Genomic DNA, 20,887 nt, shown 5'->3' with positions numbered 1-20,887 from the left:
AAATCGATGGGTCATTGGCGTCCTTAATGAAAATAGTACCCCTTTGAACTTGGAGTCCTAATTTTTTTATTTTTTTAATTCTGGTGTTTTACCGAAATCGTGCTGATTCTTTCGTAAAACAAAATCCAAGTGCAAGCAAACGGAAGTTAGTTAGAATGCCTTACATAAAAATCACATGCATCTATTTTACAAGAACTTATAAAAATCTATTTGCTCAAAGATATACATATGTATAAATACATAAGAGTATACTTAATACAAGCTAGATGCTACATACATATGTACATATGAATACAAGTACATACAAAAACAAATATGTTTATGTTGTGCAGCTTTTTGTGCAATCCACAAGACTAAGAATAACTTGAGAAGCGTAAGTGTGAAGTATCTGCAATTGCGCCAACTGAACGTGTAGTGGTTTCCGGGTCGAGTGGGTGTGGCAAAACATTCATTTGAGAACTTTTCCAATTCTCAAAGGTTTTTATTATCTGCCGGCAATGCCAAGTGTTTGTCACTGTTTTTTATACTCAGCTGAACAGAGCTCACAAGGTATATTAATTTTGTTCGCATAACGGTACCCCGTAACGGCATAAACTAATCGAGATAGATATAGACTCCAATATATCAAAATGATCTAGGCGAAAAAAGAAATTCATTTAGCCATGTCCCTCCGTCCGTCCATCTGCCCGTAAACACGATAACTTGACTATAACCACGCCCACTTTTTCGATATCGAAAATTTCGAAAAACCGAAAAAGTGCGATAATTCATTACCAAAGATGGATAAAGCGATGATACTTGGTAGGTGGGTTGACCTTATGACGCAGAATAGAATATTAGTAAAGTTTTGGACAGTGGGCGTGGTACCGCCCACTTTTAAAAGAAGGCATTTTAAAAGTTTTTTGCAAACTTTAATTTGGCAGCTGAGTATGTAATGTTCGGTTACACCCGAACTTAGCCTTCCTTCCATGTTTTGTATGTATGTATGTATTTACAAATAAAAAAATAAAAAAAGGCTTGAATAATGCAGAAAGAGAAAATGTTGCAGCAGAAATATGTGAAATAAAAGAAAGTAAGAAGACTTGTGATTATGTATTTTGAGGCAAAAATGTTGTGCTTATAAAGTTTATTTTTCCGTTTATTACATAATATTCCAGAACTTTCTTTAATCCGTTTTTTATTTTCTTTTCTTTGCAGTGCAACGCCAACGTCGTGGGTGTTAAAAATTCCACACAACTTGATAACAATAAAGATAAATAATTTGTAACCACTAGCTAAACGCGACGAAGTGTTAGTTATAACCCTAAATAGTCTATTTGTATAACTTATGTATGTAAATAAAATCAAATACCTTAATCATTGCAACAAGGCATATCAACAAAAAAAAGAAGCGCGCAAGCACAGTGCAAAAGTAAAAAGTGAAATTGTGAGAAATTGTATGCAAAAGCAATAAAAAAAAGTGTTTACCAAATCGGAATAGTAAATTTGAATAAAAAATTATAAAAAATATATATTAAATAATAAATATTTGGTAACTTAAAAGTTAATTGCAATAATTCGCGATGGTGAATCAATTTAGCTAAAAATAATATCTCTACTCAAATAGTGTCAATAACAACAAAAAACTCTGTGCAAATTAGTTAGTCTGCATAAAATATGTAAATAAAAAAAATAAAGTAAAACTAAAAGTTATTACAAAATAATTACAAATTTCGAATTCATAAATTATCTTAACGGCATATCGAACATACATATATTATTACAACAACGTACATACACGCGTATTAATACATAGACATTAAATTGCGGTTTAAGGTGAGTGACGAAATACATAATTTATTATTTATTTATTTATTTATTTATTTACTCCAATATTGTAACCTATGAAATACACGTATTTTTACAGACTCCGTAACAAATTAAGTACAATTACCACTATAGTTTAAGTTAAAACTTCATTAAGTTGTAATTTAAAGTCGGACTTATTGTGTTGAAAATTGAACTCTCGTAACGTGCTAATGAGAGGGGCATGATATGCGTAGTTGGTGCTCATGCGCTCAAGGAAAAATATGTCATTATTTTTAAGGTTCCTGTGAAGAAGCAAGAAGTTAATCCGTTATAACATCATCATCATCATTAATTGGTGCTTAACCGCCAAACGGGTTTGGCCGATTCGTAACAAGTCACGCCAACTATTTCTGTTTCGCGATAGTTGACGCCAATTGGGAGCACCAAGTGGGGTCAAGTCTTCCTCCACCTGCCTCTCCTAACTCAGTGGAGGTCTGCCCTTTGCTGCACCAACGTCATATTTGCGTAGAGCTCATACTGCTCATCATTATACCTCCTTTCATACTCGCCGCCGGCGTCACGAACAGACCATTAAATCTTCCGGTGAACCTTTCTTTCGAACGCTCTAAGAGCCATCTCATCTTTTCTCGACACCGTCCATGATTCCGGGCCATACATCAGGACTGGCATGATGAGCGAGTTGCAGAGAGTATTTTTTGTTCCTGGAGATAGAACTTTACTTTTCAATTGCATACTCAGTCCAAAGTAGCACTTGTTATTGTTATTCTCCGTTTGGTTTCTACGCTGATATTTTTTGGCTGCTGTTAATGCTAATAATAATAAGGAGGCATCTTGAATTATATGGAGAAATATGATCCACAAAGTTTAAAGTGCAAACGGAAAAATTTACGAAAGTTTTTAAGCTATTGCATAGATTTTATCGCGGGCTTGGCGACTAAATCAAAAAAAACCGTAACGGATATTTGTCAAAAAAGATCCGAAAAAGCTCGAAAAGGTTCGAAAAGATTCGTAAAGGTTCGGTGTTGGCAACAGGCCAAATACATAAAATTGGATCTCTATCATAAACAGCGGTGGGCACCACTACATTTACACGGTTACCAAATTGAGAATGGGTTAGTAAACACGAACGAGCACGAAAGCAAAATCAATTATTTATTTAGTTTGATTTCAATGCTTGAATTGTGAACACGTGTCACACGCACTCTCGGGTACTCTGTTTTAAGCGCGCGTGCGACACTTCCTCACCGTACGACCATCGAAATCAAACCAAAAGAGCTGTCGTTGATTTTCACGAAGTAGCCATTGTGCTATCGCTTATCGTATACATATATGGTCGCTTACAAGCCAACCTAATAAAACCGCACTGCGTTTTTTTAGTGGACGCAAACCATAGGTGAATGGATTTGCAATTCTTTGTTTGCAGAGAGCGCTGTCAAAATGCACATTTTTTATAACATTTGTCAATGATGCCACTCCAAACAAAAATGAATAGATCTGAATATGGGGATTTTAAACATACATTTCGGCGATTATAGTTTCAATCATTTAATAAAATGATACCCGTAAGATATTCATTTCTTTAAACTTATTTTTCAATAATACGACTAGATAAAGTCAAATATAAACAAATCTAAGTAAAATTTACATTTTGATTAAATTAATTAGTCAAATATTGTAACGCATTTAACTCAAAGTGAAAACCATATATTCTTTTGAAATTTCAGTAAATCGGACCTAAGACATAATAGTTAACTTTAGGTTCTGTAATCGAAATGGACTGGTTGCATCGGGACTTCATATTTACCAAACCTGTTTTTAGTGATAACTTCTGAATGGGAAATAATATTTACCCTCCGCTTCGAACTTATAATATTTATACTAAAATAAGTATTTTTATCTTTTTCCCATAATTTTTGAACGCTATTCTACATTTGTAGGTCAAACTATATTTTACCGAAATTTTTGGCCCGTTTTTCATTTTAGCTGGCACATTTTTTGTTCTGGCACCCGCTTCAGCTGGCGCGAGGGATTTATCTGTGATTGTTGCCAGCTCAAATTTGAGCTAAATCCCTCGTGAGAGCGAAAAAATTGAGAGCGTAAACAAATGTTTCGTATCAAGTCATCTATGACGCAAACAACCGGCGTTTTTTGCCCTAACCCATGGCGCAACGATACAAGGTGGCAGCATGGAACAGCTGATTATAAACTTTTTTTATTTGATTTGATACGTCAACTTCCGGCGCAGTACGATTTTGACATTTGTCCATCGAATTTACAAAAACAAAGTACATGGAATTTTTATTTATGTTTGTAGGTATGTCACCATGCTGCCACCTGTATCATTCCGCTATGCTCTAACCCAAATAAGCATGCGTTGCGACAATGTAAAGCATGTGTGCAAACGTCAAATCTAAATGTCACGCAGAACAAAAATTGGAAATCGAGTTAGGTTTTCACGCAGCAAATTCAATTTGAGTTGCTCTCATATAAGTTATATGTGCATGAGACATTTTTGACAGAAAATGACTTGCGTGCGTTTATATTAGGATCATAAAGTTAAAGTTAAAGTGAATGTTAAAGTTAAAGCGAAAGTTAAAGTTAAAAATAAAGTTAAAGTTAAAGTAAAAGTTAAAGTTAAAGTTAAAGTTAAGGTTAAAGTTAAAGTTAAAGTTAAAGTTAAAGTGAATGTTAAAGTTAAAGCGAAAGTTAAAGTTAAAGTTAAAAATAAAGTTAAAGTTAAAGTGAAAGTTAAAGTTAAACTTAAAGTTAAAGTTAAAGTGAATGTTAAAGGTAGAGTTAAAGTAAAAAATTAAGTTAAAGTTAAAGTAAAAGTTAAAGTTAAGGTTAAAGTTAAAGTCAAAATTAAAGTTAAAGTTAAGGTTAAAGTTAAAGTTAAAGTAAAAGTTAAAGTTAAAGTTTTTTTTTTAAAGTTAAAGTTAAGGTTAAAGTTAAAGTTAAAGTTAAAGTCAAAGTTAAAGTTAAAGTTAAAGTTAAAGTTAAGGTTAAAGTTAAAGTTAAGGTTAAAGTTAAAGTTAAATTTAAAGTTAAAGTTACAGTTAAAGTAAGAGTTAAAGTTAAAGGTAAAGTTAAAGTTAAGGTTAAAGTTAAAGTTAAAGTTAAAGTGAATGTTAAAGTTAAAGTTAAAGTTAAAGTGAATGTTAAAGTTAAAGTGAAAGTTAAAGTTGAAGTTAAAGTGAAAGTTAAATGTTAACTTCTCATTTATTCAATAAAAGTAAAAAATTTGTTTTCTTATCGGTCACCACGCTTAAAAAGGTTAACTTGAATTAATATCAAAGACAAAACTTGAATTATATCAAAGAAAACAAAATGTTGCATAAATATTATAATTGCATAAGTTGATAATATGCAATAGCTTTACCGCGGCAGTCCCCGAGTGCCACACGTCCTTTTTATACTCAGTTGAGCAGAGCTCACAGAGTATATTAAGTTTGATTGGATAACGGTTTGTTGTACAGGTATAAAGGAATCGAGATAGATATAGACTTCCATATATCAAAATCATCAGGATCGAAAAAAATTTTGATTGAGCCATGTCCGTCCGTCCGTCCGTCCGTCCGTTAACACGATAACTTGAGTAAATTTTGAGATATCTAGATGAAATTTGGTATGTAGGTTCCTGAGCACTCATCTCAGATCGCTATTTAAAATGAACGATATCGGACTATAACCACGCCCACTTTTTCGGTATCGAAAATTTCGAAAAATCGAAAAAGTGAAATAATTCATTACCATTACATGCGTTGAACTTATGACGCAGAATAGAAAATTAGTAAAATTTTCACAATGGGCGTGGCACCGCCCACTTTTAAAAGAAGGTAATTTAAAACTTGCTGTAATTTGGCAGTCGTTGAAGATATTATGATGAAATTTGGCAGGAACGTTACCCCTATTACTATATGTACGCTTAATAAAAATTAGCAAAATCGGAGAAGGACCACGCCCATTTAAAAAAAAATTTTTTTTTAAAGTCAAATGTTAACAAAAAATTTAATATCTTTACAGTATAAAAGTAAATTATGTCAAAATTCAACTCCAGTAATGATATGGTGCAACAAAATACAAAAATAAAAGAAAATTTCAAAATGGGCGTGTCTCCGCCCTTTTTCATTTAATTTGTCTAGGATACTTTTAATGCCATAAGTCGAACAAAAATTTACCAATCCTTTTGAAATTTGGTAGGGCATAGATTTTATGACGCTAACTGTTTTATGTGAAAATGGGCAAAATCGGTTGAAGCCACGCCCAGTTTTTATACACAGTCGTCCGCCTGTCCTTCCGCATGGCGGTTGACACGATAACTTGAGCAAAAATCGACATATCTTTACTGAACTTAGTTCACGTACTTATCTGAACTCACTTTATCTTGGTATAAAAAATGAACGAAATCCGACTATGTCCACGCTCACTTTTTCGATACCGAAAATTACGAAAAATGAAAAAAATGCCATAATTCTATACCAAATACGAAAAAAGGGATGAAACATGGTAATTGGATTGGTTTATTGACGCGATATATAACTTTAGAAAAACTCTGTAAAATGGTTGTGACACCTCCCATATTAAGTAGAAGAAAATGAAAAAGTTCTGCAGGGCGAAATAAGAAACCCTTGAAATCTTGGCAGGTATTACATACATAAATAAATTAGCGGTATCCAACAGATGATGTCCTGGGTCATCCCGGTCCACATTTTGGTCGATATCTGAAAAACGCCTTACATATACAACTACCACCACTCCCTTCTAAAACTCTCATTAATACCTTTAATTTGATACTAATATCGTAAAAACAGGTTCTAGAGTCACCCCTGGTCCACCTTTATGGCGATATATCGAAAAGGCGTCCACCTATAGAGCTAAGCCCCACGCTCTTTTAAAATACTCACTAACACCTTTCATTTGATACCCATATCGTACAAACATATTCTAGAGTCACCCCTGGTCCACCTTTATGGCGATATCTCGAAAAGGCGACCACCTATAGAACGAAGGCCCACTCCCTTTTAAAAATACTCATTAACACCTTTCATTTGATACCCATATCGTACAAACAAAGCCTAGAGTCACCCCTGGTCCACCTTTATTGCGATACCTAGAAAAGGCGTCCACCTATAGAACTAAGGCCCACTTCCTTTTAAAATACTCATTAACACCTTTCGTTTGATACCCATATTGTACAAACGTATTCTAGAGTCACGCCTGGTCCACCTTTATGGCGATATCTCGAAAAGGCGACCACCTATACAACTACCACCACTCCCTTTTAAAACCCTCATTAATACCTTTAATTTGATATCCATATCGTACAAACACATTCTAAAATCACCCCTGGTCCACTATTATGGCGATATTTCGAAACGGCGTCCACCTATAAAACTAAGGCCCACTCCCTTTTAAAATACTCATTAACACCTTTCTTTTGATACCCATATCGTACAAACGCATTCTAGGGTCACCCCTGATCCACCTTTATGGATATATCTCTAAATGGCGTCCACCTATAGAACTATGGCCCACTCCCTCATAAAATACTCTTTAATGCCTTTCATTTGATACACATGTCATACAAACACATTCCAGGGCTTCCCTCGGTTCATTTTCCTACATGGTTATTTTCCCTTATGTTGTCACCATAGCTCTCAACTGAGTATGTAATGTTCGGTTACACCCGAACATAACCTTCCTTACTTGTTTATTTTTTTTTGTAAACCTTCGCCTAATAATTTAAAATTATAGACTTGGTAGGAGCTATGGCTGCCAGGGCCAGGGTTACTGTTATTATTAGTTTTACAATTAGATTTGTTTTTTTTTTTTTAACCATAATGTATGTTTTTACTATACAGGTACTTTCAAATTATATTGTTGAATAAAGTTTTGTTAGTTTCAAAAATGAAATAATGTTTTCTGTGTTTTCTGTGGTAGGGTTAGAAAGGGATTGCATTATGAAGTTGTTGGGGAAAAGGATATTTCTATGAGCACTGAATGCCGGGCATTCAGTTAAAACATGGCTAATACTAATTGTATTGTTACTACAGTATTGACAGTTGTTGCTAAGGCTGCAATCAAGAAGATGTTCGTGGGTAAGACGGCTATGACCTAGGCGAAGTCTTTCATATTTCACTAGATCTAATCTATTTGGACATTTCTCAATATTCTTTGTTGTTTTGAAAAAGTTTGTAATTGGTTGCTTGTGTGGATTAGTTAAATTGTACCAGTGTGACGACAAGTTCCATGTATGATTTGTTGAGTTTGTTTTGCATCGGTTATTTACATATTTTTTATGTCCATTGTGTGAAAGTTCGTATGCATAATAAGAGGAGCTAAAGATGCGTATTTGGCAGTTTCGTCAGCTAATTCATCTCCTGCAATACCATTGTGGCTCGGTAACCATATTAGGATAATTTTTGGCGAGTGTTTGTAAAGAGATTCTCTTATAGTATAAGGGTAGTAGTCACTGTTGGATAGGTTCTTAATTGCATCTAAGGCAGACAATGAGTCGAAAGTATTTTGCATCCTCTCTAGTCTGTTTATATGGCAATCGTAATATGGCCTCCATATAAAAACTGCGTATCCTAGCTTAGAACGCACTAAAGAAGTACATATATAGAAGCTTTAAAGTGTTTGGGTCAGTAAAGTCTGTACTGCAGCGACGGATGAAAGCAAGCATTGAATAAGATTTAGAAATTGTATTATTTGTATGATAGTAGAGTACGCAACAGTCTTTGTGCCCGAAAATTTGGTTTGCCTACATTTAAAAAGTGGACTCAGCTTCTCTTCTTCACTCTCTATTCCGTTCTTTTCCACTTTATCTTCCATTTTTCTTCTTATTATCTTCATATCTTTCTCTCGTTTTTCTCTAGTTGTATCTCAATTCCCTACTTCCACTTTCTTCATCTCCACCTTCCTTTTCTCCTGAATTGCACTTTACACTATTTTTATTTAGAATAGATAGTCCCCTGATTCACTACCCGGAATGAAAAGTTTCCCAAATATTATCTTGGTCAACTGTATGGAATTTTAAGTGAATCGCACCATAGTATAGATTTTTTGTCATAGGTCGGTACCTGTTCGACCTCCCGAACTAAATTGTGAATCTAAAGGATTTTCAAATCCCCTTGAATACACACACAAAATGTTATCAAAATCGGGTCAGTCGCTTGGGAGGAGCTCAGTCACAAACACACGTACAGAAGAAATATATGTATAGATTAAGATGGAGACATGAACTTGGAGTCAAAGATTACTTCTAAATCTCGAATTTCAGGCTGCGTAGTCAGTCCAGGATCGTTAATATAATAGAATGTGGAGATTAAAGTAGGGGATTTAGAAAAAATTATGTAAAACAAGTAAGGAAGGTTAAGTTCGGGTGTAACCGAACATTACATACACAGTTGAGAACTATGGTGACAACATAAGGGAAAATAACCATGTGGGAAAATGAACCGAGGGAAACCCTGGAATGTGTTTGTATAACATGCGTATCAAATGAAAGGCATTAAAGAGTATTTTATGAGGTAGTGGGCCATAGTTCTATAGGTGGACGCCATTTAGAGATATATCCATAAAGGTGGATCAGGGGTGACCCTAGAATGCGTTTGTACGATATGGGTATCAAAAGAAAGGTGTTAATGAGTATTTTAAAAGGGAGTAATCCCTAGTTCCATAGGTGGACGCCGTTTCGAGATATCGCCATAAAGGTGGACCAGGGGTGACACTAGAATTTGTTTGTACAATATGGGCATCAAACGAAAGGTGTTAATGAGTATTTTAAAAGGGAGTGGGCCTTAGTTCTATAGGTGGACGCCGTTTCGAAATATCGCCACAAAGGTGGACCAGGGGTGACTCTAGAATGTGTTTGTACAATATGTGCATCAAACGAATGGTGTTAATGAGTATTTTAAAAGGGAGTGGGCCTTAGTTCCATAGGTGGACGCCGTTTCGAGATATCGCCATGAAGGTGGACCAGGGGTGACCCTAGAATTTGTTTGCACAATATGGGTATCAAAAGAAAGGTGTTAATGAGTATTTTAAAAGGGCGTAATCCCTAGTTCCATAGGTGGACGCCGTTTCGAGATATCGCCATAAAGGTGGACCAGGGGTGACACTAGAATTTGTTTGTACAATATGGGCATCAAACGAAAGGTGTTAATGAGTATTTTATAAGGGAGTAATCCTTAGTTCCATAGGTGGACGCCGTTTCGAGATATCGCCATAAAGGTGGACCAGGGGTGAACCTAGAATTTGTTTGTACAATATGGGTATCAAAAGAAAGGTGTTAATGAGTATTTTAAAAGGGAGTAATCCCTAGTTCCATAGGTGGACGCCGTTTCGAGATATCGCCATAAAGGTGGACCAGGGGTGACACTAGAATTTGTTTGTACAATATGGGCATCAAACGAAAGGTGTTAATGAGTATTTTAAAATAGAGTGGGCCTTAGTTCTATAGGTGGATGCCGTTTCGAAATATCGCCATAAAAGTGGGCCAGGGGTGACAGTAGAATGTGTTTGTACGATATGGGTATCAAAAGAAAGGTGTTAATGAGTATTTTAAAAGGGAGTAATCCCTAGTTCCATAGGTGGACGCCGTTTCGAGATATCGCCATAAAGGTGGACCAGGGGTGACTTTAGAATTTGTTTACGATATGGGTATCAAATGAAAGGTGTTAATGAGTATTTTAAAAAGGAGTGGGCCTTAGTTCTATAGGTGGATGCCGTTTCGAAATATCGCCATAAAAGTGGACCAGGGGTGACTCTAGAATGTGTTTGTACAATATGTGCACCAAACGAATGGTGTTAATGAGTATTTTAAAAAGGAGTGGGCCTTAGTTCTATAGGTGGATGCCGTTTCGAAATATCGCCATAAAAGTGGACCAGGGGTGACTGTAGAATGTGTTTGTACGATATGGGTATCAAATGAAAGGTGTTAATGAGTATTTTAAAAGGGAGTAATCCCTAGTTCCATAGGTGGACGCCGTTTCGAGATATCGCCATAAAGGTGGACCAGGGGTGACTCTAGAATGTGTTTGTACGATATGGGTATCAAAAGAAAGGTGTTAATGAGTATTTTAAAAGGGAGTGGGCCTTAGTTCTATAGGTGGACGCCGTTTCGAAATATCGCCATAAAAGTGGACCAGGGGTGACTCTAGAATGTGTTTGTACGATATGGGTATCAAATGAAAGGTGTTAATGAGTATTTTAAAAGGGAGTAATCCTTAGTTCCATAGGTGGACGCCGTTTCGAGATATCGCCATAAAGGTGGACCAGGGGTGACCCTAGAATTTGTTTGTACAATATGGGTATCAAACGAAAGGTGTTAATGAGTATTTTAAAAGGGAGTGGGCCTTAGTTCTATAGGTGGACGCCGTTTCGAAATATCGCCATAAAAGTGGACCAGGGGTGACCCTAGAATGTGTTTGTACGATATGGGTATCAAATGAAAGGTGTTAATGAGTATTTTAAAAAGGAGTGGGCCTTAGTTCTATAGGTGGATGCCGTTTCGAAATATCACCATAAAAGTGGACCAGGGGTGACTGTAGAATGTGTTTGTACGATATGGGTATCAAATGAAAGGTGTTAATGAGTATTTTAAAAGGGAGTAATCCCTAGTTCCATAGGTGGACGCCGTTTCGAGATATCGCCATAAAGGTGGACCAGGGGTGACTCTAGAATGTGTTTGTACGATATGGGTATCAAAAGAAAGGTGTTAATGAGTATTTTAAAAGGGAGTGGGCCTTAGTTCTATAGGTGGACGCCGTTTCGAAATATCGCCATAAAAGTGGACCAGGGGTGACTCTAGAATGTGTTTGTACGATATGGGTATCAAATGAAAGGTGTTAATGAGTATTTTAAAAAGGAGTGGGCCTTAGTTCTATAGGTGTATGCCGTTTCGAAATATCGCCATAAAAGTGGACCAGGGGTGACTGTAGAATGTGTTTGTACGATATGGGTATCAAATGAAAGGTGTTAATGAGTATTTTAAAAGGGAGTAATCCCTAGGTTCCATAGGTGGACGCCGTTTCGAGATATCGCCATAAAGGTGGACCAGGGGTGACTCTAGAATGTGTTTGTACGATATGGGTATCAAAAGAAAGGTGTTAATGAGTATTTTAAAAGGGAGTGGGCCTTAGTTCTATAGGTGGACCCTGTTTCGAAATATCGCCATAAAAGTGGACCAGGGGTGACTCTAGAATGTGTTTGTACGATATGGGTATCAAATGAAAGGTGTTAATGAGTATTTTAAAAGGGAGTAATCCTTAGTTCCATAGGTGGACGCCGTTTCGAAATATCGCCATAAAGGTGGACCAGGGGTGACCCTAGAATTTGTACAATATGGGTATCAAACGAAAGGTGTTAATGAGTATTTTAAAAGGGAGTGGGCCTTAGTTCTATAGGTGGATGCCGTTTCGAAATATCGCCATAAAAGTGGACCAGGGCTGACTCTAGAATGTGTTTGTACAATATAGGTATCAAATGAAAGGTGTTAATGAGTATTTTAAAAGGGAGTGGGCCTTAGTTCTATAGGTGGACGCCGTTTCGAAATATCGCCATAAAAGTGGACCAGGGGTGACTCTAGAATGTGTTTGTACGATATGGGTATCAAATGAAAGGTGTTAATGAGTATTTTAAAAGGGAGTAATCCTTAGTTCCATAGGTGGACGCCGTTTCGAGATATCGCCATAAAGGTGGACCAGGGGTGACCCTAGAATTTGTTTGTACAATATGGGTATCAAACGAAAGGTGTTAATGAGTATTTTAAAAGGGAGTGGGCCTTAGTTCTATAGGTGGATGCCGTTTCGAAATATCGCCATAAAAGTGGACCAGGGGTGACTCTAGAATGTGTTTGTACGATATGGGTATCAAATGAAAGGTGTTAATGAGTATTTTAAAAGGGAGTAATCCTTAGTTCCATAGGTGGACGCCGTTTCGAGATTTCGCCATAAAGGTGGACCAGGGGTGACCCTAGAATTTGTTTGTACAATATGGGTATCAAACGAAAGGTGTTAATGAGTATTTTAAAAGGGAGTGGGCCTTAGTTCTATAGGTGGATGCCGTTTCGAAATATCGCCATAAAAGTGGACCAGGGGTGACTCTAGAATGTGTTTGTACGATATAGGTATCAAATGAAAGGTGTTAATGAGTATTTTAAAAGGGAGTGGGCCTTAGTTCTATAGGTGGATGCCGTTTCGAAATATCGCCATAAAAGTGGACCAGGGGTGACTCTAGAATGTGTTTGTACGATATAGGTATCAAATGAAAGGTGTTAATGAGTATTTTAAAAGGGAGTGGGCCTTAGTTCTATAGGTGGACGCCGTTTCGAAATATCGCCATAAAAGTGGACCAGGGGTGACTCTAGAATGTGTTTGTACAATATGGGTATCCAAAGAAAGGTGTTAATGAGTATTTTAAAAGGGAGTGGGCCTTAGTTCTATAGGTGGACGCCGTTTCGAAATATCGCCATAAAAGTGGACCAGGGGTGACTCTAGAATGTGTTTGTACGATATGGGTATCAAATGAAAGGTGTTAATGAGTATTTTAAAAGGGAGTAATCCTTAGTTCCATAGGTGGACGCCGTTTCGAGATATCGCCATAAAGGTGGACCAGGGGTGACCCTAGAATTTGTTTGTACAATATGGGTATCAAACGAAAGGTGTTAATGAGTATTTTAAAAGGGAGTGGGCCTTAGTTCTATAGGTGGATGCCGTTTCGAAATATCGCCATAAAAGTGGACCAGGGGTGACTCTAGAATGTGTTTGTACGATATGGGTATCAAATGAAAGGTGTTAATGAGTATTTTAAAAGGGAGTAGTCCTTAGTTCCATAGGTGGACGCCGTTTCGAGATTTCGCCATAAAGGTGGACCAGGGGTGACCCTAGAATTTGTTTGTACAATATGGGTATCAAAAGAAAGGTGTTAATGAGTATTTTAAAAGGGAGTGGGCCTTAGTTCTATAGGTGGACGCCGTTTCGAGATATCGCCATAAAGGTGGACCAGGGGTGACCCTAGAATTTGTTTGTACAATATGGGTATCAAAAGAAAGGTGTTAATGAGTATTTTAAAAGGGAGTAATCCCTAGTTCCATAGGTGGACGCCGTTTCGAGATATCGCCACAAAGGTGGACCAGGGGTGACTCTAGAATGTGTTTGTACGATATGGGTATCAAATTAAAGGTATTAATGAGGGTTTTAAAAGGGAGTGGTGGTTGTTGTATAGGTGGTCGCCGTTTCGAAATATCGCCATAAGAGTGGACCAGGGGTGACTCTAGAATGTGTTTGTACGATATGGGTATCAAAAGAAAGGTGTTAATGAGTATTTTAAAAGGGAGTAATCCTTAGTTCCATAGGTGGACGCCGTTTCGAGATATCGCCATAAAGGTGGACCAGGGGTGACCCTAGAATTTGTTTGTACAATATGGGTATCAAACGAAAGGTGTTAATGAGTATTTTAAAAGGGAGTGGGCCTTAGTTCTATAGGTGGACGCCGTTTCGAAATATCGCCATAAAAGTGGACCAGGGGTGACTCTAGAATGTGTTTGTACGATATGGGTATCAAATGAAAGGTGTTAATGAGTATTTTAAAAGGGAGTAATCCTTAGTTCCATAGGTGGACGCCGTTTCGAGATATCGCCATAAAGGTGGACCAGGGGTGACCCTAGAATTTGTTTGTACAATATGGGTATCAAACGAAAGGTGTTAATGAGTATTTTAAAAGGGAGTGGGCCTTAGTTCTATAGGTGGACGCCGTTTCGAAATATCGCCATAAAAGTGGACCAGGGGTGACTAGAATGTGTTTGTACGATATGGGTATCAAATGAAAGGTGTTAATGAGTATTTTAAAAGGGAGTAATCCTTAATTCCATAGGTGGACGCCGTTTCGAGATATCGCCATAAAGGTGGACCAGGGGTGACCCTAGAATTTGTTTGTACAATATGGGTATCAAAAGAAAGGTGTTAATGAGTATTTTAAAAGGGAGTAATCCTTAGTTCCATAGGTGGACGCCGTTTCGAGATATCGCCATAAAGGTGGACCAGGGGTGACCCTAGAATTTGTTTGTACGATATGGGTATCAAATGAAAGGTGTTAATGAGTATTTTAAAAGGGAGTAATCCTTAGTTCCATAGGTGGACGCCGTTTCGAGATATCGCCATAAAGGTGGACCAGGGGTGACTCTAGAATGAGTTTGTACGATATGGGTATCAAAACAAAGGCATTAATGAGAGTTTTAAAAGGGAGTGTTGGTAGTTGTATATGTGAAGGCGTTTTCCAGATATCGACCAAAATGTGGACCAGGATGACCCAGAACATTATCTGTTGGATACCGCTAATTTATTTATATATGTAATACCTGCCAAGATTTTAAGGGTTTTTTATTTCGCCCTGCAGAACCTTTTCATTTTCTTCTACATAATATGGTAGGTGTCACAACCATTTTATAAAGTTTTTTCTAAAGTTATATTTCGCGTCAATAAAACAATCCAATTACCTTACCATGTTTCATCCCTTTTTTCGTATTTGGTATAGAATTATGGCATTTTTTTCATTTTTCGTAATTTTCGATATCGAAAAAGTGGGCGTGGTCATAGTCGGATTTCGTTCATTTTTCATACCAAGATAAAGTGAGTTCAAGAAAGCACGAGAACTAAGTTCATTAAAGATATGTCGATTTTTGCTCAAGTTATCGTGTTAACGGCCATGCGGAAGGACAGACGGACGACTGTGTATAAAAACTGTGCGTGGCATCAACCGATTCCGCCCATTTTCACAGAAAACAGTTAACGTCATGAAATCTATGCCCCTACCAAATTTAAAAAGGATTGGTTAATTTTTGTTCGACTTATGGCGTTAAAAGTATCCTAGACAAATTAAATGAAAAGGGGCGGAACCACTCCCATTTTGAAATTTTCTTTTGTTTTTGTATTTTGTTGCACCACATAATTACTTGAGTTGAATGTTGACATAATTTACTTATATACTGTAAAGATATTAAATTTTTGTTAAAATTTTACTTAAAAACATTTTTTTTTTAAAGTGGGCGTGGTTCTTCTCCGATTTTGCTAATTTTTATTAAGCGTACATATAGTAATAGGAGTAACGCTCCTGCCAAATTTCATCATGATATCTTCAACGACTGCCAAATTACAGCTTGCAAAAATTTTAAATTACCTTCTTTTAAAAGAGGGCGGTGCCACGCCCATTGTCCAAAATTTTACTAATTTTCTATTTTGCGTCATAAGTTCAACTCATCTATCAAGTTTCGTCGCTTTGTCTGTCTTTTGTAATGAATTATCGCACTTTTTCGGTTTTTCGAAATTTTCGATATCGAAAAAGTGGGCGTGGTTATAGTTCGATATCGTTCATTTTAAATAGCGATCTGAGATGAGTGCTCAGGAACCTACATACCAAATTTCATCAAGATACCTCAAAATTTACTCAAGTTATCGTGTTAACGGACGGACGGACGGACGGACGGACATGGCTCAATCAAATTTTTTTTCGATCCTGATTATTTTGATATATGGAAGTCTATATCTATCTCAATTCCTTTATATATGTACAACCAACCGCTATCCAATCAAACTTAATATACTCTGTGAGCTCTGCCCAACTGAGTATAAAAATGTACTAATATTCAGATGCAGGTGATGTTTTTTGTACCAACCAGCAATCCTATTTAGATTTTTTTTGAAGGCTTGTCGCATCAGTTGTACAGGAGACTTTTGAGAAAATTTACAAGTGATCTGCATACACCAGAACTTAGAGGAGACAAAACAAGAGGTAATTTCGTTAATAAAGACTGCGAAGATTGCCTAAGATGCGGCAATCCTGAGAAGGCAATCAAAGGAACGGACCCACAATCATCAACAACAACTACACACTTTCGTAGCGTAAAAGACGATTTCATGCAGAACAAACTTTGTCAAAAGCTTTTGTGAAGTCGGTATAGACAGTGTCAACCGAAAGCTGATTATTGAAAGCGGACGTACAATAATCGGAGAAGACCGCCAGACTTGAAACAATGGATCTTCCAGACATCGAATACGCCTTACTCTCTTTATAAAACACGCGCGAAGGAATACTTGATCGAGCTTTCTTCGCGTTAACATATCGGCAAAAAGACTTTTTAAAATCGCGTTCAAATATGTGAACGTAATTTCTGTAAAGAGGTTTGTTGGGGGACACGACCTTTTTTGCATACCTCAAATACATTTCCTTAAAACAAGAGAAATTTGAAGACTTAAAATTTTTGTTAAATTTGGTTCTCAAATTGTTCAATTTCTTCAACTTCTTTATGAACCCTGAAACTCAGCCAAAAGCTTCTTTCTTAGCTGGTACAAAATCGCCACATTTTTCAAGCAAAACATTCTTGAAGATCTCAAAACATATAGCAACCTCGTACTCATTGAAAAGCATTAAGAGCATTAAAATATGCCAATTAAATTTAAATCCAATAATTTGACTTTGCTTTTCGCCCGAGAATTAATAAGGAAACGGTAAATTTGGCTTTCTGGCGGCCACCGTGGTGTGATGGTAGCGTGCTCCGCCTATCACACCGTATGCCCTGGGTTCAACTCCCGGGCAAAGCAACATCAAAATTTTAGAAATAAGGTTTTTCAATTAGAAGAAAATTTTTCTAAGCGGGGTCACCCCTCGGCAGTGTTTGGCAAGCGCTCCGGGTGTATTTCTGCCATGAAAAGCTCTCAGTGAAAACTCATCTGCCTTGCAGATGCCGTTCGGAGTCGGCATAAAACATGTAGGTCCCGTCCGGCCAATTTGTAGGGAAAATCAAGAGGAGCACGACGCAAATTGGAAGAGAAGCTCGGCCTTAGATCTCTTCGGAGGTTATCGCGCCTTACATTTATTTATTTTTATTTTAAATTTGGCTTTGCTGTCCTACGCGTTTGGATGCTTTCACGTCTTCATCAGGGAGTCTGATAGTTTTATTTGAAAACACTATAGGGGAGTTCAGGATTTTGTACAAATGATCTAGCAGGAGGTATGCTCAGTCGATCCAGAGTCTGTTGGAGGTCTCACTTCCCCCACCTGAATAAATATACAGCAAAATAAAGGATTGAACGACGACGGCGGAATTAGTATCTAACGCTATTGCTTCGGATAGCGATGACGGATTACTGTTAGTAACGAGAACGCTCCGAGAGGGGATATTAACGACGTTGGTCCTCACCAGAGAGTCATGACAGCGGAACTAGTAGCGGTGACAGTCGGGCAAATTGTGTAATGATGCTGGCTCTCACAAGAGAGTGATGATGTTTAGATTCAGGGGTCAGATTTCCAAGCATCGGATAAAGCGGTGTTGGTTGTACCTCTTACCTGTGCATAAAGTTCGCGTTTTTATGTCTCTCAAACAGAGATCGGTTGAGCGAAGCCAACATTGGTAAACAGCCACATCGCTATATATGTGTGTCGGTATATATACACGGCAGCTTTTTCGTACATAAGTACCTGTAAACTTTCAAAAAAAAAAAACAAAAAAAAAACAAAGATAACCTAAACAGAAAGGTAAAGCTATATGTATGTACAACGATGTATTTATTGCATAAAGTCATACATATTTACATTAACAATAAAGAAGAAGAAACTAGAGAAATTTAGCATTGCTTTTGCCTACAGCTTTGCAATAAATTGAATTACCAAACATTTTGATGACAACTGTTGGTGATAATGAGAAGCAATAAATTCGCATTAAGCATGATGATGAGGATTCTTTTGGTAAACCGTGTTGACTGGGTTAGTGCGAAAGTAGATATTGTGGTGTCACGCAGCTGGAAAAAACATGCCTGCAGACAACATTCCTTTCTATGGGGCGAATGAAATAATCTGCAATAATGGCTAAATAGCGGTTGATGGAAATATGTATACCACACATAAAAAAACAACGTCTAGGAACTGAGCGATGACTTGTTTTCGAAATGATTTGAACAAATGTAACGAAAAGTTTTCATTTTTAAAGATTTGATGATGAACCCAAACTGGTTGATGAGATTATCTCATTAGAATACGTAATGAGATTGAAGTGTCGTAAATTCATGACCAAGCCTATTTAAAAGACAATTGACAGACAGTAGGTTAGGTTTATCCGGCGAGTCCTTACATTCATATATATTTACATTAAAAGGATTGAAATGAGAACAATTTACACCATTTCCGTTGAGATATTACCACGAAATTTGGCTTACGTGTTATTTAGCAAACAAACCATTCTGGTATTGAAAATACAAAGTGCATTTTTTTTTATAAGTCAACAAATTACAACGTTTGCCACCAGATGCAAAAGAGCGGGCCTCAGTGGGGCTTCTTCTGCATATTTGCTTTAAGAGCTCACTGCGGTTTGCAGCGTCTGTAAATAAGGAAGTGCGGCCAAAATCAAGCATCTGTCTTGCTTTATAAATTAGTAACGTCTCAATTCCGTATGTGCTATATACATATGTATATATATATTCGGATCCTTTTAAACGAAAGTGCCGAGTGTTTGATGTTGCAAAGAATGAAAATAGTTGCGGATATCACCGCCAGTGAGGAAATAGTGGCCAAGACGAAGGAAACTCATTAAAAAGAAAAGCACAACAAAATATGTAAGCGTAGATTTGTGACCGACAAGGATAAGGACCTCCTTCTATGATATAAAACAAGAAATACATTTGCCCACTGCCTCCGCCATGACCTCAAAGCTATGCTAAGCCACTTAATCGACAGGGGAGGCAAGGATATTGATAGCTAATCTTAATTTTTTTTCCCCAAAAGACCGTGCCCAGCGGCTAGCTGTTCATCGTTACTGGGTCCCCATGCCATAAGTGTTCCCCACCCCGTTGAGCTACACTGTTTGTACTTTGTACGAAACCGCTAAAACTTGAATTGTATGTCAGAATATGTGAGAGAGGGAATAGTATAGGTTTTTGGTAAAGTTCATTTGTCTTATTCGAGGTTCGTATAGGATCTTTTCGTAATGTTGTCTGAGCTATTAAAGGATGTTGTTGTTGTTGTAGCGGTAAGGACACTCCCCGAAGGTCTTGGGGAGTGTTATCGATGTTGATGATACTTTGCCGGATGCAGATCCGGTACGTTCCGGTACCAAGCCCGACCATCTCGGGAACGGTTTGGTATGACCACATGCGACCTTCAAAGCCATCCCGCGCCACTCTCTAGATCCATGAGGATTTCGGGGTCGCCAGAGTCTCCACTGCTAATGAAACAGGATTTGCCACGGATAGGTGAGGTTGACCATTGGGTTGGAGAAGCTATATATTGCCCTGGTAACCCCTTGAATCTATTTGGTACTTTAGTCGCCTTTTTCGACAAGCATACTTACCGCGGGTATATTCTAACCCCTAACCCGCTGGGGTGCCATTAAGGGATCATCAATGGTTATGTTTTGGAAAGTTTTACGTATCTGTTTGAGTACAAAGAGATTAGCACTCAATAACGTTGACATCGGTACACACGGACAACCCATCTGTAAAAAAAAATTAATAAACTGTAAATAACAGATTGATAACACGCTGATAAAGCGTCGACAACAAACCGGTAGCACTTCGATAACAAATCGATTACTTTTCGATACTTTTTCGGATAAAAATCAAGTCATCACTATTGATGCACTGTAGATAAAAAATGATAGTTCATCGATATCGATCGTTGTTGATAGCACATTTCATCGATAACTTTCGATGGCAAGTATGAATGTATCAACAAATATTTATTAGTATTTATCAATTCTTCGATAACATCGATAACATACCATTAACTTTTCGATAACGGTTGTCAAGTATGGCTAATCGTTTACCCTTCGATAACAAATCGATAACACGCCGTTGCGGCCGCGATGGTGTGACGTTAGCATGCTCCGCCAACCACGCCGAAGATCATGGGTTGAAGTCCCGGCCAAAGAAACATTAAAGATTTAGACATATTGTTTTCAATTAGAAGAATGAAAGCGATGTCACCCTTCGGCAATGATGCGGCAAACAATCCGAGTGTATTTCTGCCATGAAATGCTTGGCAGTGAAAACTCTTCTGCCTTGCAGATTTCGTTTGGCGTCGGTGTAAA

The 20,887-nt window shown here is 37.4% G+C and overlaps 1 protein-coding gene across 1 annotated transcript in view; it reads left to right on the top strand.

Moving 5' to 3' along the window:
* Positions 1-20,887, top strand: part of LOC137250407 (uncharacterized) — a 686,265-nt gene that overhangs the window by 8,232 nt on the left and 657,146 nt on the right. Inside the window, exon 2 of the mRNA XM_067783140.1 lies at positions 1,198-1,815. The gene's annotated coding sequence lies outside the window, so the exon portion shown is untranslated. The remainder of the gene's footprint in view (positions 1-1,197; positions 1,816-20,887) is intronic.

Source organism: Eurosta solidaginis, chromosome 4 (assembly GCF_040869045.1).
Source record: "Eurosta solidaginis isolate ZX-2024a chromosome 4, ASM4086904v1, whole genome shotgun sequence".
Classification (NCBI taxonomy): domain Eukaryota; kingdom Metazoa; phylum Arthropoda; class Insecta; order Diptera; family Tephritidae; genus Eurosta; species Eurosta solidaginis.
This window is presented reverse-complemented; position numbering and strand designations above follow the sequence as displayed.